This window comes from Triturus cristatus, chromosome 10 (assembly GCF_964204655.1).
Source record: "Triturus cristatus chromosome 10, aTriCri1.1, whole genome shotgun sequence".
Taxonomy (NCBI): domain Eukaryota; kingdom Metazoa; phylum Chordata; class Amphibia; order Caudata; family Salamandridae; genus Triturus; species Triturus cristatus.
The window spans coordinates 871,441,348-871,456,575 of record NC_140593.1 but is presented as its reverse complement, the minus strand read 5'-3'; the positions used below and the strand labels follow the sequence as shown (position 1 = coordinate 871,456,575).

At 50.2% G+C, this 15,228-nt stretch overlaps 1 protein-coding gene across 1 annotated transcript in view; it reads left to right on the top strand.

Moving 5' to 3' along the window:
• LOC146796142 (SCO-spondin-like) overlaps nucleotides 1–15,228 on the top strand; it is a 1,481,201-nt gene that overhangs the window by 1,034,772 nt on the left and 431,201 nt on the right. The window lies entirely within an intron of this gene.

Genomic DNA, 15,228 nt, shown 5'->3' with positions numbered 1-15,228 from the left:
ATAGAGGTAAAGAAAACCTACTGGGACGAGGGCCTTCCTTGATGTTCCCGGCCAAGAAAAAATCATACTGAATGGTACCACACACTTTTGTGAGGAACTGGGTGGGGCCTGGGACTGGTTAGAAGCCTACAGAGGTGGGTCTGCCCTTTCGGTGATCTGGCCTAAAACAAGATCACTCAGATGCAGATCCTGGAAAGACTCTTGGAGAGCTCCTTGGAGGGGGACACTGAAGAAACCGTCCCTGGCGCAGGCTGAATGGGTGCCTGCACTCCACTTGACTGTTGAAGTTACAGTACAGCATGTGTCAGATTCTGAACAGGCACGCCGCCCAACCACCAGTCGGTGGTCTTGGAGTTGGAACGATCTTTGTTAGACTGTGGGGGCCCTCCTGAGGTGACTCTGCAATTTGTAGATGACTTGATTTGAGGTTCTGTGGCACGGGTACATTGGTGCACTGGTAATTGTGTTTCTGAAAGTAGTGGGAGGGACCCAGGCTGTTGTGCCCCAATGGCCAGGGAGGGCCAATGAGTATTCCCTGATCTTGATGGCTGCCCTTGTGGGGCCCTGTGGACTCGAGTGAACAAGCCCAGGCTGAGGCTGTTTCCTAGACGGTAAATGGTAACAGGGCTGGCTTAGAACTGGATGTGCTAGTACCCCTTGGCCTGCCCCCTCTAACTTACCCCTGTCAGGAGACTGAAGGAAGCCTTTTAGGACACTTTTTCTACACTTTGAATATTGGTGGCCAGCCGTTTCTGGGCTGCTCTTGGGATGGGGAGTTCGTGGTTGGGGTTGTTGTTTGTCTCAGAGGTTGTGCTATATCTTCCCATGGGAGGTTTGAACATGGCAGGCCCTGGGTTGACAGCAGGAGACCCACATACTAATAGTTTAGATGCCTGACCAAGGACACATACTTACCTTCTTGTCATGGAATATCCAGAGGCTAAGAGTCATAACATTGAAACGTACTTGAAGCAAAGGGGTGTACATGTGGCTATGCTCCAGGAGACGCATCTTACTGGAGTGGAGATTGAGCGCTTATGGTGTAGATGGGGAGGCAAGTTATACACTACCTCCTATTTTGCTTATGCTTGGGTGTGCTCATATGGATCAGAGCAGGGACACCCTTCAAACATGTTCATTCCACTATTGATAGGGAGGGATGCTATGTCTTACTCAAAGGTAAATTGCTGAATAGGGACATCTCCTTAGGGAGTGTTTGTGCTCTGAACCAGGCCCAGGTGGCTTTCTTTCAGTCTCTCTTAGCACCCCTGGCACCTTTGGTGATGGACGATTTACTCCAGGGGGGGATTTTAATTGTGTGGCTGATATCAGGTTTGACCACTTCACCCCTTTTTGCCCGGAGCACCAGTGCACAAGACAGCGGAGGGCCTCCGTGAGTGTTTGGCATACTGGGAATTATCAGATGCCTGGAGAACCCAGCATGGGGGTATTATAGGCTACTCTTATTTCTCCTACATTTACCAATTGCACACAGATTTGTCTGCTCCAACAAGCTCAGCCAGTGCGTGACACACACTGAGTACTTTGGTAGTACACTCTCGGATCACAGCTCATTATTTTTGGACTTTCGGATAGTAGAGGAGCGCCCCAGGATCCCCACGTTGTGACTCAAGCAAGCATCCCTTGAGGATGCGTGCTTTAGAGAGTCTTGAAGGAGGTTGTCACAGGGTACTTTGAGCTTAATCATGGCTCAGCGTCCTCTGGCCTAGTGGAGTGGGATGTGTTTAAAGTGGTGGTTCGTGGCCACTGTCTGGGTCACTCGGAGGATTTCCAAAGGGAGTTGTACAGGTAATGGCAACAGCAAAAGAATCCCTTTCCACCTTAGATATTAACCAGAAAAGGTAATTTTGAGTTTGTAAATAACAATGATTTTTAACTGCTGTTGAAAAATAAAAAAATCATATGTACATTTATATACTTATAGTTTTATGTGATGATTGGCTTTTTCATTGAGAGGTTTGTGAAATATTGCAACTTAATGTTCATGTGTTTTTATGTTTTCTATTTTACTTACAGCTAAATAATTGTTTACCTTTGGGATCCCACACTTCAATAACAAAGGGTCAGCCATCTATACAGCCGTCTTGTAAAGCAAGTTACCTTGATTGGTTAATATCTAAGGTGGAAAGGGATTATTTTGTTGTTGTCTATACATATACCCTGTCTCTTTACTTTGAATTAGGGTAATTCCCTTGTGTGTGGTTATACAGGTAATTATAGTTCCTAGGTGACGCGTTACATAGGTAAGACAATTGTTTGAGCACCAATGAGTTGCCGTTCCCCAGGTTTCGGCAGGCATGGGAACAATATAATATGACTCTGAGCCCATGACGAAGAGGGACGGCCGGGTAGGCTCCAGGCCTGGCACATTCAACCTGAATACTGAGGTGCGCCTGTCACCCATATCCAAATGGGAGATGATATGATGCTCTATTTCCCAGGGGCTATCAATGCCACCTTTAGGGACTATTATGAATAACTCAACGGACGCCCAGGACCCTTCTCGCCAAGGATACTGACCACTTTTCTGGCATGACTACCACTGCTGGAGCTTGTTCAGGAGGACAGGGAGGACCTCGAGGGCCCGGTTATAGTCCAGGAGATTTGATTTGCCATCAAGGAAATTACACTGGGCCCGTACGACCTACCTGCGGAGTTTTACTCCACTTTTATGGGGATCCTGGCCCCGAAGTTAGAGGCATTTTATTTGTGATTCCTTGCGGGCTTGTCATCTGCTTGACTCCTAACAGGATGCACTTGTGATACCACTGCACAAATCCAAGGTTCAGGGAGCCAGTGCCTTGGGATTCCACCCCATGTCCATGCTCAACATGGATTTCAAAATACTCAGCAAGGTCCTGGCACTTTGGTTGTTGCCCCACATGCCCATACCGAATCATGGTGACCAAAATGGTTTCATTCTGACCCGTAGCACTTTCCTCGACCTTTGGCGACTGTACTATATCCTCTATCACCCAGAATTGCAGACTCGACCGGGCACCACACTTATGTCGGTCGACTGTGAACAGGCCTTCGACATGGTGCACTGGGACTTCCTGTTTGAGGTCATGCACCTGGTTGGATTGGAGTAGTTGTGGATTAACTGACTTAAATTGATGTACTCTACTCCGACAACACTGGTGAAGACGGGCACCACTATCTTGCATCATACTGATAAGAAGGAAATCTAAAAATAAAAAAAAAGGAACATTTGGAATGGACTACTTCTGATTACTTTTGTGGTCATTTGACCCATTCACTTTATGGACTGCTTTCCGTGTGCCTCAGTATCTGAAAGAAACATGTTAGTGTTAGATTCCTTACCTTAGAATATCCCCAGGCGTCAAACTGGATCCGGAAAGTTTTCGCTAGCAGTACCTCTGCGTGTCAGTAGATGGCGTTGTGCGGCTCCACGTCCGTCGCTGGCGTCGTATGCGCCAAGATGACGTCACGGAGACTACTTAGGCGCCACCCATGCGCGCTGACGTCAGTTCTTTCTTTTTCCGCGCCAGTAAGCGCAGATCCGGTTAGAGCACGTACCTTAGTCACTTTTTGACTATCTTTTTGAGACTTTTGTCTCCTGTAAGTTTGAGTCTACTTTGGTGCACATAGGGATGCCTGGTTTTAAGTCTTGTGGGGCCTGCCGTCGCAATATGCCGGTGGCGGACCCCCACGACGTCTGTCTCTACTGCCTGGAGAGCGACCATGACTCCCGGACCTGTATGGACTGTCTGGCCATGGCCTGAAGGCCTTGAGGGAGCGGCGCTGGAAGCTGCTTGAGGTCCGGCACTCGTCCCAGTGCCGTTCACGGTCCAGGGGCCGCTCTAGAGAACGCTCGCGGGGCTACCATCATCGCTCCTCGGGCTCCAAGTCTTCACCCTCGGATTCGGGGAAGAGATGACACAAAAAGAAGTCGAAGAAGCGTTGTCGCTCTCTGATGTTCCCTGTCGGTCCCTGGATGCGGATGAGGGGGACAATGGTTCTGCCCCTGCGGCACCTTTGGAGCCCGGGAGTCCCGTGGCCTACCCACCTTATCCGGGTCCGTCGGCGACTCCCGCACTGGTGCAAGAATTTCTTGCTACCATGGACCACCTGTTTAGGCCTTGGGCTCCCACCGGCGCGCCCTTGGGCCCGCGTCAGGATCCTGTCGAGCCGTCAGCACCGCCGGCAGCTCCGGCCCCGGCGCCGCAGGATCCTGTGCCGCTGGCTCCGGCCACGGCGCCACAAGGTCCCCCACTGCCGGGTCTGGCCCCAGTGCCACCCTTGGCTCCGCCTCTGGGGCCACAGTGGATGCCATTTGTTCCGCCCCTGCCCAGGTTCCAGGACAATTTTGTCCCTACCTGGGTTCCACATTGGGACATGGCGCCTGTTCGTCCCCGTCTGGCGCCGTTCCTGGCGCCGTTTGTTCCTTCCCCGGTCCCTGCCCTGCTGCCGCAGTCTGTACCTCATACGGCGGAGGTAGAGGACAACTGGGAGGGGGCCGAGGACCCTCTTGCTCGTCAGTGTGACTCTGAGCAGGACTGGGCGGACCAGTTAGAGGAGGCTGGCGGCCTTGATGTCTCCTCTGATCCGGGGTTTGCCTCTCCTCCGCCTACCATGGAGGAGGGTGCTTCTTACACGGTGGTGCTCTGTCGGGCAGCTGAGGCCCCCAACCTTGATTTCCCTACGGTGTCCCTAAAAACTAATCTCCTCACTGAGGTGCTCCAGACGGCGTCCACATCGTCAGAGCCCCTGCTGCATTTAATGACACCCTCACTGACGTCTTACTGGGCATTTGGTCGCGGCCAGCCACAGGGGCACCTGTGGATAGGAACTTCGCCAGGCGTCATCGCCCGGCGCCGGGTGACCCTGCCTTACTGACCACTCATCCTACTCCCGAGAGCCTAGTCATCCAAGCTTCGATGTCCCGAGTGCCTTTCCCACGGCTCCGCCGGATAAGGACTCTAAGAAGCTGGAGCAGTTTGGCAAGCAGTTGTTCTCTTCGGCCAGCTTAGGGCTGCGGGTCGGTGAACACTGCCTGCCTATTGGGCCGCTATTCCCATGCGGTGTGGGATACAGTTGCACAGGTGTTGCCTCCGTGTGCTGAAGAGACCCAAGCTGTGCTGTCCCAAGCTGTTGCCGAGGGTAAAGATGCGGCTAAGTTCGCCATTCGGTGTGGTTTGGACACCGCGGACTCACTAGGTAGAGCAATTGCTACGACTGTGGTGCTTCGTCGCCACACCTGGTTGAGATCTACCGGGTTCTCACCAGATGTCCAAAGCTCACTCATGGACATGCCTTTTGATGGCACTCGCCTGTTTGGCGATAAAGCCGACAATGCGCTGGAGTGTTTTAAGGACTCGCGGGCCACGGCCAAGTCCTTAGGTCTTTCCACGAAAAGCCCAGCCACTCCTGGTTTTCGTTCCTTTCGTGGCCATGGCAGGGGCGCCCAGGCATGTTCCTTCAGCAAGCCTGTGCAGACCCATTCTCAGCGCGGATGCGGTTTCCGCAGGGGCTGGTCTGGGAATCAGCGTGGGGGTCAGTGCACTTCGGTCCCCGCTGCTTCTACCTCCAAACTTTCTTAATGCGAGCTTTGGGGACACCCCATGCCAGTGGGTGTCAGGATCCGCCATCACCTCCCCCACTGGCACACTATCACATCGGACAAGTGGGTGTTGCAGATCATCCGCAAGTGTTACTTCCTTCCCTTTCAGTCCACCCCTCCAGCCATGCCACCTCAGTACCACTGCATGTCAGGGGAACACTTGGTACTTCTCCAGCAGGAAGTCACGGCCCTCTTGGCCAAGGGGGCCATCGAGTGCGTTCCTGAGCCAGAAGTAGGGAGTGGTTGTTATTCCCACTACTTTCTGGTCCCCAAGAAGGACAAAGGGGGTCTGCGTCCCATCTTGGTCCTCCGGAACGTCAACCGCTTCCTCCGGAAGGAGAAGTTCAAGATGTTGACTGTGGCTCAGGTCTTGTCTGCTCTCGATCTAGGAGACTGGATGGTAGCGTTAGACTTGCAGGACGCCTATTTTCATGTTCCCATCCTGCCATCCCACCGGAGTTACCTACGGTTCATGGTGGGCTATGAGCACTTTCAGTTTACCGTGCTCCCCTTTGGACTTACCAGCGCCCCTCGGGTGTTCACGAAAGTGATGGCGGTGGTCGCAGCTCATCTGCGCAGATCGGGGGTCTCAGTCTTCCCCTATCTAGACGACTGGTTGTTGAAGGCGGGCTCGCCCCAATCGGTCGTCTCCCATCTCCAGACTACGGCCGACGTCCTGCATTTGCTGGGGTTTTCCATCAATGTTCCGAAGTCGCACCTGAGTCCCTCTCAGAAGCTCCAATTCATAGAAGCGGTTCTGGATTTGGCGCAGTTTTGGGTCTGTCCTCCCGAACAGCGGATCCGGGATATTCAGGCTATGATTCCGATCTTTCAGCCTCTATCCCGGGTTTCAGTCAGGATGACCCTCCGGCTCCTGGGCCTGATGGCCTCCTGCATCCTGCTAGTGCAACATGCCAGATGGCATATGCAGGCTCTGCAGTGGGACCTGAAGTTTCAGTGGGCACAGCATCAGGGCAACCTGTCTGATCACGGAGGGCACTGCACGTCAATTGCAGTGGTGGCTCACAAATCGCGATTGGGTCAATGACAGATCCCACTCCCTTCTCCAACCGGAGTTCACAGTGGTGATGGATGCGTCCCTCCTGGGATGGGGTGGCTACATGTGAGAGGCGGAGATCAGGGGCTTCTGGTCTCCGGCGGAGTCCCGGCTCCATATCAACCTTCTGGAGCTGCGGGCGATCCGACTTGCTCTGAAAGCCTTCCTTCCCTCTGTCCGGGGACAGGTAGTGCAGGTGTTCACAGACAACACCACCATCATGTGGTATTGCAACAAACAGGGCGGGGTGGGGTCTGGGACCCTATGTCAGGAGGCTCTGCGCCTCTGGACATGGCTGGAACATCGGGGCATGTCTCTGGTGGTTCAACACCTGGCAGGCTCCCTGAACGCCAGGGCGGCGGAACTCAGCCGCAGATGCATGTTGGATTACGAATGGTGTCTGACCTCGGACGTGGTGCAAGGTCTCTTTCTGCAGTGGGCAGAGCCTTGGTTAGATCTATTCGCCACCGAAGAGAACCCGCAATGTCATCAATTCTGTGCTTTGGAATTTCCAAGGCGGCACTCGCTCGGAGACGCTTTTCGTCCAGAGTGGAGTTGCGGTCTGTTGTACGCCTTTCCGCCTATACCACTTCTGCCCAGAGTGCTGAAGAAGAACAGGCACATCCGGGCCCAAGTCATTCTTGTGGCTCTAGATTGGGCAAGAAGAGTATGGTATCCCGAGCTACTCAGTCTGGCAATCTGTCCTCCGATCCTACTGCCTTTTCGGGGGGATCTCCTGTCGCAGCAGCAGCGGACGGTCCTTCACCCGAACCTGTCCAGCCTCCACCTCCATGCGTGGAGATTGAGCGGCGACAGTTGACAGCTTTTGACCTTCCTGCTGAAGTCTGTGATGTTATCTTGGCAGTCAGGCGTCCCGCCACTAAAACGGTTTACGCCTGCAGGTGGAATAAATTTGTGGCATGGTGCACAGCGAAGGCTGCAGATCACCTTTCTGCCCCTCTTTCAGAAGTTCTTCTGTTCCTCCTTTCTCTGGCCCAGCAGGGCGCTGCTCTAGGCACTATCAAGGGCTATCTCTCAGCCATTCCCGCCTTTTTAAGGTTTCCAGATCAGCCTTCTCTTTTCAAGTCCCCTGTTGTTAGTCGTTTTTTGAAAGGCATTACACACACGTTCCCTCCGGTCCCCTTTATAATGCCTCAGTGGGACTTGAATCTTGTTTTGACTTATTTGATATGCGCTCCCTTTGAGCCGCTTCACAACTGTCCTTTACGCCTTCTCACCTTAAAGACTGCTTTCCTGGTTGCTCTCACCTCTGCCAGAAGAGTGAGTGAACTCCAGGCTCTTTCTTCTCAACCTCCTTTCCTTTCTGTTCATCCGGACAAGGTAGTGTTAAGGACCCGTCTTCTTTTCTGCCCAAGGTTGTCACGCCCTTCCACATCGGGCAGACCATCACTTTGCCCACCTTCTTTCCGCCTCTGCATCCTTCGAAAGAGGAAGAGAGGCTCCATCATCTGGACCCAAAACGTGCGCTCTCGTTCTATCTGAAGCGCACACAACAGTTCCGGGTGGATGATCAACTCTTTGTTGGCTACGTGGGCGCCAAAAAAGGTTGGTCTGTGCACAAACGAACCATCTCTCGGTGTGTAATTCTGTGTATTAAAGCCTGTTACTCCTTGGCTAAAAAGCAGCCTCCTGTGGGGCTGCATACCCATTCTACTCCGGCGACAGCAGCCACTACCGCTCTGGGACGGGGAGTTCCTTTGCAGGATATCTGTCAGGCAGCTACGTGGTCCTCGCTGCATACCTTTACCAAGCATTATTGCCTTGACAGCCAAGTCCGGAGAGACGGCTTCTTTTGCCGTTCTGTTCTCCGGGATTTTCTGGTGTGATCTTAGTTCACAGACCCGCCACCGGGGTTGGTATTGCTGGGGTATCCATTCTAAGGTAAGGAATCTAACACTAACGTGTTTCTTTCAGATGAACAAGTTACTTACCTTCGGTAACAATATATCTGTAAGAAACATTAGTTAGTGTTAGATTCCTTACCGCCCCACCCATCCTCCCCGTTCTGCGAACTGATTTCTAGGGTTAAGGTCATCCCTTTTAGGGCCCTAGTTTTATGCACCAGTGGTCAATGTCTTGCATGGCTATGCGTTCCTGGCGAGGAAAGTCGTGTACAGAACTGACGTCAGCGTGCATGGGTGGCGGCTAAGTAGTCTCCATGACGTCATCTCGGCGCATACATCGCCAGCGACGGACGTGGAGCCGCACAACGCCACCTACTGACATGCAGAGGTACTGCTAGCAAAAACTTTCTGGATCCAGTCTGACGCCTGGGGATATTCTAAGGTAAAGAATCCAACACTAACTAATGTTTCTTACAGATATATTGTTAATGAAGGTAAGTAACTTGCTCATTTGTGTTTCTAGATATTTCAGGCCAGGCTGTCACTAAGCAACATAAACATTTTGGACACACCTGTGATTTTTCAAACACAAAGTATGTGGCTTTTTAAAGTGTTTAAAACCTGTATCCTCTGTCTCATATGTATTCCACCTTGTCTCTGTACATACAAAGTATATGTCTGTTCAAAGCACTTCAGTTTTATGCTGCGCAGCAAATTATCAATTTCTTCTTAAAACCAGTGCCTGTCCTTGTTCTCATATGTATTCCCTCAAAAATGCTTTCAAATGCCCTATATTCAGATGCACTTAACTACAATAGATGCAGTCTAACAATTCCCGTTGAAGTGATGCACTGACACTACCAGATATCTGGGGATACAACTACATATAGAGGCTGCTCAAGTGGTGATGCTTAATCAGGTCAGGCAGTGCATACCCTGGAACAACAAGTGGAGCGTTGGATTAAGATTCCCCTTTCACTAGCAGGGAGGGTAGCGATTATAAAAATGGTTGTTCTTTCTCAGTTTATATATGTGTTTCAAAACATCCCCATTCCCTTGCCCAATAGCTTTTTCAATACACCTCGTACACATCTTATCCGGCTGGTCTGGGGCGGGAAGAGAGCCAGAGAGGGCTGGGACACTTTGACACTACCATATGATAGAGGTGGATTGGGGGGCCCTAATTTTCAGATTTATTATTTGACTGCGTAATGTAGTTATGCACACTCGTAGTATCATCCGGATGTGCGAATCCCATACCTAAAGTTAGAAGCGGACCTAGTGAGCCTGACCCCATTAAGGATGATCCTACCCAAAGGGTTCCCTAGAGATCCGAAGGACATCCAAACAGTGTTCGCTACTAGTTGGTTGTGGAGGAAACTTGCACAGCTAACAGAAGGCCACAAGTTTATTGCTCTGCACTCCCCCTGCTTAATAACCCTTAGCTACCTGCTACCACAGAGAAACTAGTACAATGCACTCTTGCTACATATTCTCTTGACACTTGTGGTGAGTTGTTCCCCAATGGGCACATTTTCCACTGCTCAGAAGATATTAGATTTAGCGACGCCTCATTTATGGACAGCTTCCTTCTAAATAGGCTCCGTTGCTCACTTAGGTCTTTGATACCAGAGTTTCCTCTTGAGCCGGAGTCCTTCCCACCCTTGACGCTGGTCATCTCTGATGCTGGGGGGGTGCCTTTAATTTCCAAATTATACAGGGCTTGCATGCAACTTATGCCCACTAGGGACGCCAAAATTTGAGAGGACTGGGAACGAGACCTGGGACATTCTATAGAAGATTCCCATTGGTCCTTTTGCTGTACCCAAACAAAAGAAGTCTCTCTAAATAGCCGCCACAACTTGATTCATTTTAAATTTTTGTGGAGAGCATATATGTCCCCTGCCAACTTGATAACTCGATAGACCCCTCTAGGTTGCAAACTTGCCCCAAATGCAAAGCACATTATGCTAATTTTGTCCACATGACCTGGACTTCCGAGAAGATTAGAGTGTTTTGGAGATCAGTATTTGTCCTCCTCTCTAGGATGCCGCATCTGGACCTACTCCCTACACCTGAAATGGCCCTACTAGGCTATGTTAAGTACATTCCCAAACCTTTGCGCCGTTACACTGCTCTTGCATTATTGCTGGCTAAACAGGAAATTGCATTACATTGGGGGGATAAATTTACACCCACCACCAAGATATGGCTGAACAGTCTAGTTTTTTGTAATACTAATGGGGAATTGTTTGCATCTACACTGCCTATACATCACTGCCCAAGGAAATATGGGGTCCCTTGAAAGGCTATTTGCAGGAATTAGGGTCTGTTTCCTCTCAACCTCCTCCTGGAATTGTTCCAACCGGGGTGGGTTGACTCTGCCCCCCGGCGCGGTCATTCAACTGGACGATTGTACAGGAGCCAATTGGGATTGAGATGGCTCATCAATTGGTAAATTGTAATGCTGTTATTTTTATGGTTACACTGCCTGGTGCTTTAGTATTGACTAATACTGTACCTACATAGATGTATGTCATTTTAAGCAATGTTTGTAACGGACCACGGGCAACAGATCCACTCCTTATGTTGTGGTAAACTGTAGATGAATGAAAACTATTAAATAAAGTATATAAAAAAAAAAGAGATGTAGGCTTACTGCCACAGCTCCACTCCACTCCACTTCACTCAGATCTACCCCACTCCACTCCCATCTATCCCAATCTACCCCACTCCACTCCAATATACCACAATCTACTTCACTCCACTATATTCTACCCGCCTCCACTCCAATCTAACGTAATTGACCCCACCCCTCTCCATTCCAGTCTAACGCTATCTACCCCACTCCTCTCTACCCCAATCTATCCCACTCCACTCTTCCCCACCCTACCCCAGTACTCCCCACTCCACTCCAATGTTCCCAAATCTACTCTACTCTGATCTACCCCACTCCACTCGTCCCCGTTCCACTCAAATCTACCCCAATCAACTCCAGTACAATCAACCCCTATCTACCCCACTCCACTCTACCCCACTCAACACCCATCTACCGCAACCTACTCCAATACACTCCACTTCACTCCAATCTACCCCACCCCACTCCATACCAACCTACCCCAATCTACCCCACTCCATGCTATCCAATCTAACTCACTCCACTGCAGTCTACCACACTCCACCCCAATCTACCCCACCCCACTGCAATCCACCCCTCTACACTCCAATCTACCCCACTGCACTCCTCTCCAATCTACCCCTATCCACTCCACTCCAACCTACCCTACTCCAGTCTCCACCACTCCATTCCACTCAAATTTACCCCATTGCACTCCAATCTTCCTACCCCAATCTTCCCCAATCTAAACACACTGCTCCACTGGAAATCCTTGCCAATCCACCCCACTACACTCCACTGAAATTTACCACAATCTAACCCACTCCAATCTACTCCACTACACTCACTTTCAAACTACCCCAATTCACCCCAATTACTCCACTTCACTCCAGTCTACCCCAATATACCCCACTCCACACCCATCTATCTTACTCCAATATCCACTTCACTCGAATCTACCCCACTCCACTCCAATCTACCCCAGTCCAATCTATCACAATTTGTCCCAGTCTATCACACTCTAATCTACCCCAATCTACCCACTCCACTAAACCTCAATTTGCCCCATTCATCTGCAACCCATTCTTTCCAACTCCAATCTACCACATTCCAATCGGCCCCACTCCCCTCCTATATACTCCACTTCACCCAATCTACCCACACTCCATCCCAGTCTATCCCACTCCACTCAAATCTACCCCAGTCCACCCCACTACACTCCAATCTACCCCCCTCCATTCCAATGTACCCCAAACTACTGCAGTGTACCTCACTCCAATCTGCCCCACTCCACACCAATCTACCCATTCCACTGCACCCTAATCTACCCCGCTCCACCCCAATCTACCTTAATCTACCCCACTCCACCCCACTCCACTCCAATCTACTCCAACCTACACCACTTAACTCTAATCCACTCCACTCCAATGTACCACGCTCCACTCAACTATAATCTACTCCAATCTACCCCACTCTGTCGCAATCTACCCCACTCCAATCTACCTCAGTCTACTCCAATCTAGCTCACTCCAGTCAACCACACTCTACCCCACTCCAATCTACCCCAATCCACTCTACCCCACTCCACTCTACCCCATCCTACCCCAGTCCACTGTACCCCAATCTACCCCTCTCCAATCTATGCCAATCTATGCCACTCAAATCTACCACAATTTATCCCACTCCTCCCCACGCCAATCCACCAACTCCACACCACTCCACCCAACCCACGACTATACACCCCACTGTACTTGATGCCATGCCACTGTTAGTTATGCTGAATAGCAGTCACACTGATGTACAACATGGCTTAAACACATTGCCAATGCCAATAGCACGACCTATTGTCTTTTTAAATTTCACAAAAGTTGGTTTTGCACTTGTGAAAGAAAATCAAATCACTGGGGAAGGAAGTGGAATGCTCTTCAAGTTCATGCACACCCCAAGCATACACATGGATATTCATAAATTCCAATCGGACCCACTCAGACTGTAAAACAACAGAAATAACATTTACAAAAGTTTTCCAGGCGTATACCTGGAAATCTGCAATCAATGTAGGGTTCCAGGCATACTTTTGGAAACTTTGCGAATCCTGAATATCGTAATAGAAGTCCCAGTCAATTTAGTTCCCTGTTGCCCATGAGTTATGTGTCCCCATGCGTCAGTTTACTCCTTTATTCCAATGTATGTGTGTCCTAGGTGCAGCATATTTCCTTCCCCATTGTAGCTGTTCCCTACCACATGGCAGTTTAAGTTCGAACAATGTACTTATGTGTTTCCTGAGCCTTCATCTTTATATTCTGTATCTCTGGATCAGCGTGCTCCCGGGTAATGTCTGTCTGCACTCCGCACCAGTGTGAGCATATCCTCTGTCCCAGAGTCAGTGCATTATCTGTCCCAGCACTTCTGCATTCTCTCACCCAGTGTGCCGGTGTCCCTGTCCCAGTTTGGGTGTCTCTCTCTACTCCAAGGGTCATATATACAAGGGAAGTAGCAGAGTGAGGCGTTAGCCTTCCTGGCTTAACGCCTCACTCCGCCACTTCAGAAACGCAGGGCTGCACCATATTTACAAGAATATGGTGCAGCCCTGCATTTCCCCCTGTGCTGGTGCTACACATAGCAGCCTAGCGCCAATGCAGGCACCCTTGCACCATAGTGAATGGGTGTCTGCATGCAGAGAAATATTGTTTATGTGCAGGAATTCCCCCTTCCTGCACATAAACAATATTTTTGAAACCTCTATGTGCGCTGTTAATGCAGCACACATAGAAGTTGCAAAACTGCATTTTTTTTAAATGATTTGTTTGTCTGCAGGAAGGGGAGCCTTCCTGTACTTAAATAACCATTGTTCTTTTGCACAACGCAGCACACATGAAAACAGCAAAAACAAGTAGAAATTAAAAAAATTCCTTGTTTCGCTAGGGTAACACCATGTTTTCCCTGGTCTTAATTCTGGCGATGCCTCCTATTTACGCCTCCCTTGTAAATAGGGGGCAGTGTCAGAATGAATGGGTGTTGCGGTTGAACACCCACAGCAACACCCATTGCCCTCTCCTTTCACGCTAAGCATAGTGTGAAAGGGTGCCTTATTTACAAGGCAGCCTTAAGCCACGTTAAGTGGCTTAACGCTGCCTTTTAAATAAGGTGTAGCCCCTGTCGTCACAGGAACTTCATAAAAACTGACGTTTTCCTTGGGCAATAGGGGCTTGTAAATATGTCCCAAGTATCTATGTGCAGTACATGCCCCACTGCCTCAGTGTACATGTGTACCGGTGCACTTGTCTCTAGCTTCCTGTCCCAGTTATTGTAGTGCTTGTGTTTGATTCTGAACAGTGATAAGTAGTTTCCCAAGCGTCACTATGTCTTAGGGATTGTGTATTCCCTCTCCTAATTAACGTCTCTCTGAGTGATGAGATGAGTGCCTCTGTCCCAGAGTCACAATGTAAGTACCCTTTATCCTTGTTGTAAGATTTCTCAGTCCCCACACTGTTGTCTTCTTGGGTACTTTCCACACTGGTGTCCTCTGCCTGTCTCATCATAAATGGCTTTTGCCTCATCCCTGCGTGACTGTGTACATATCCTGGAGGCCATTGTCATATTCTGTTTTCAGTGTGTTTGTTCTCCATCCCCTTGCCCGAGAATTCCTATCCCCAGTGGTGTACATTTCTCACCTCGGTGCACAGCTATATTAGGGGGTCATGTATATTACCTATCGTTAGTGCCATGGACTCCAGATCTCGACGCTGGTGTTTGTGTCACCCCATTACACAATGGTGGTGTTCGTTTCCTGGCCTCAACTTGTCTTCGTGAAGAGATGGTGTTAGTGGAAGTTCCTGGTACCTGCTTGGGACCAGGGCTGGCTTTAGCGCTGGTGGCGCCCGGTGCGACATTCACTTTTGCCTCCCCCACGTCCCATGACCGCTTCCTTGGATTCTTTCCTTACCACCTGCAAAAGTGCCCATCATCTCTCCTATCATAAGATATTGCTAAACACAGCGCCCCCCTGAGGTCGCAGCATCCCCTCCACAGGTCAGCGCCCAGTGCTGCCGCACCAGTCACACTGCGGTAAAGCTGGCCCTGC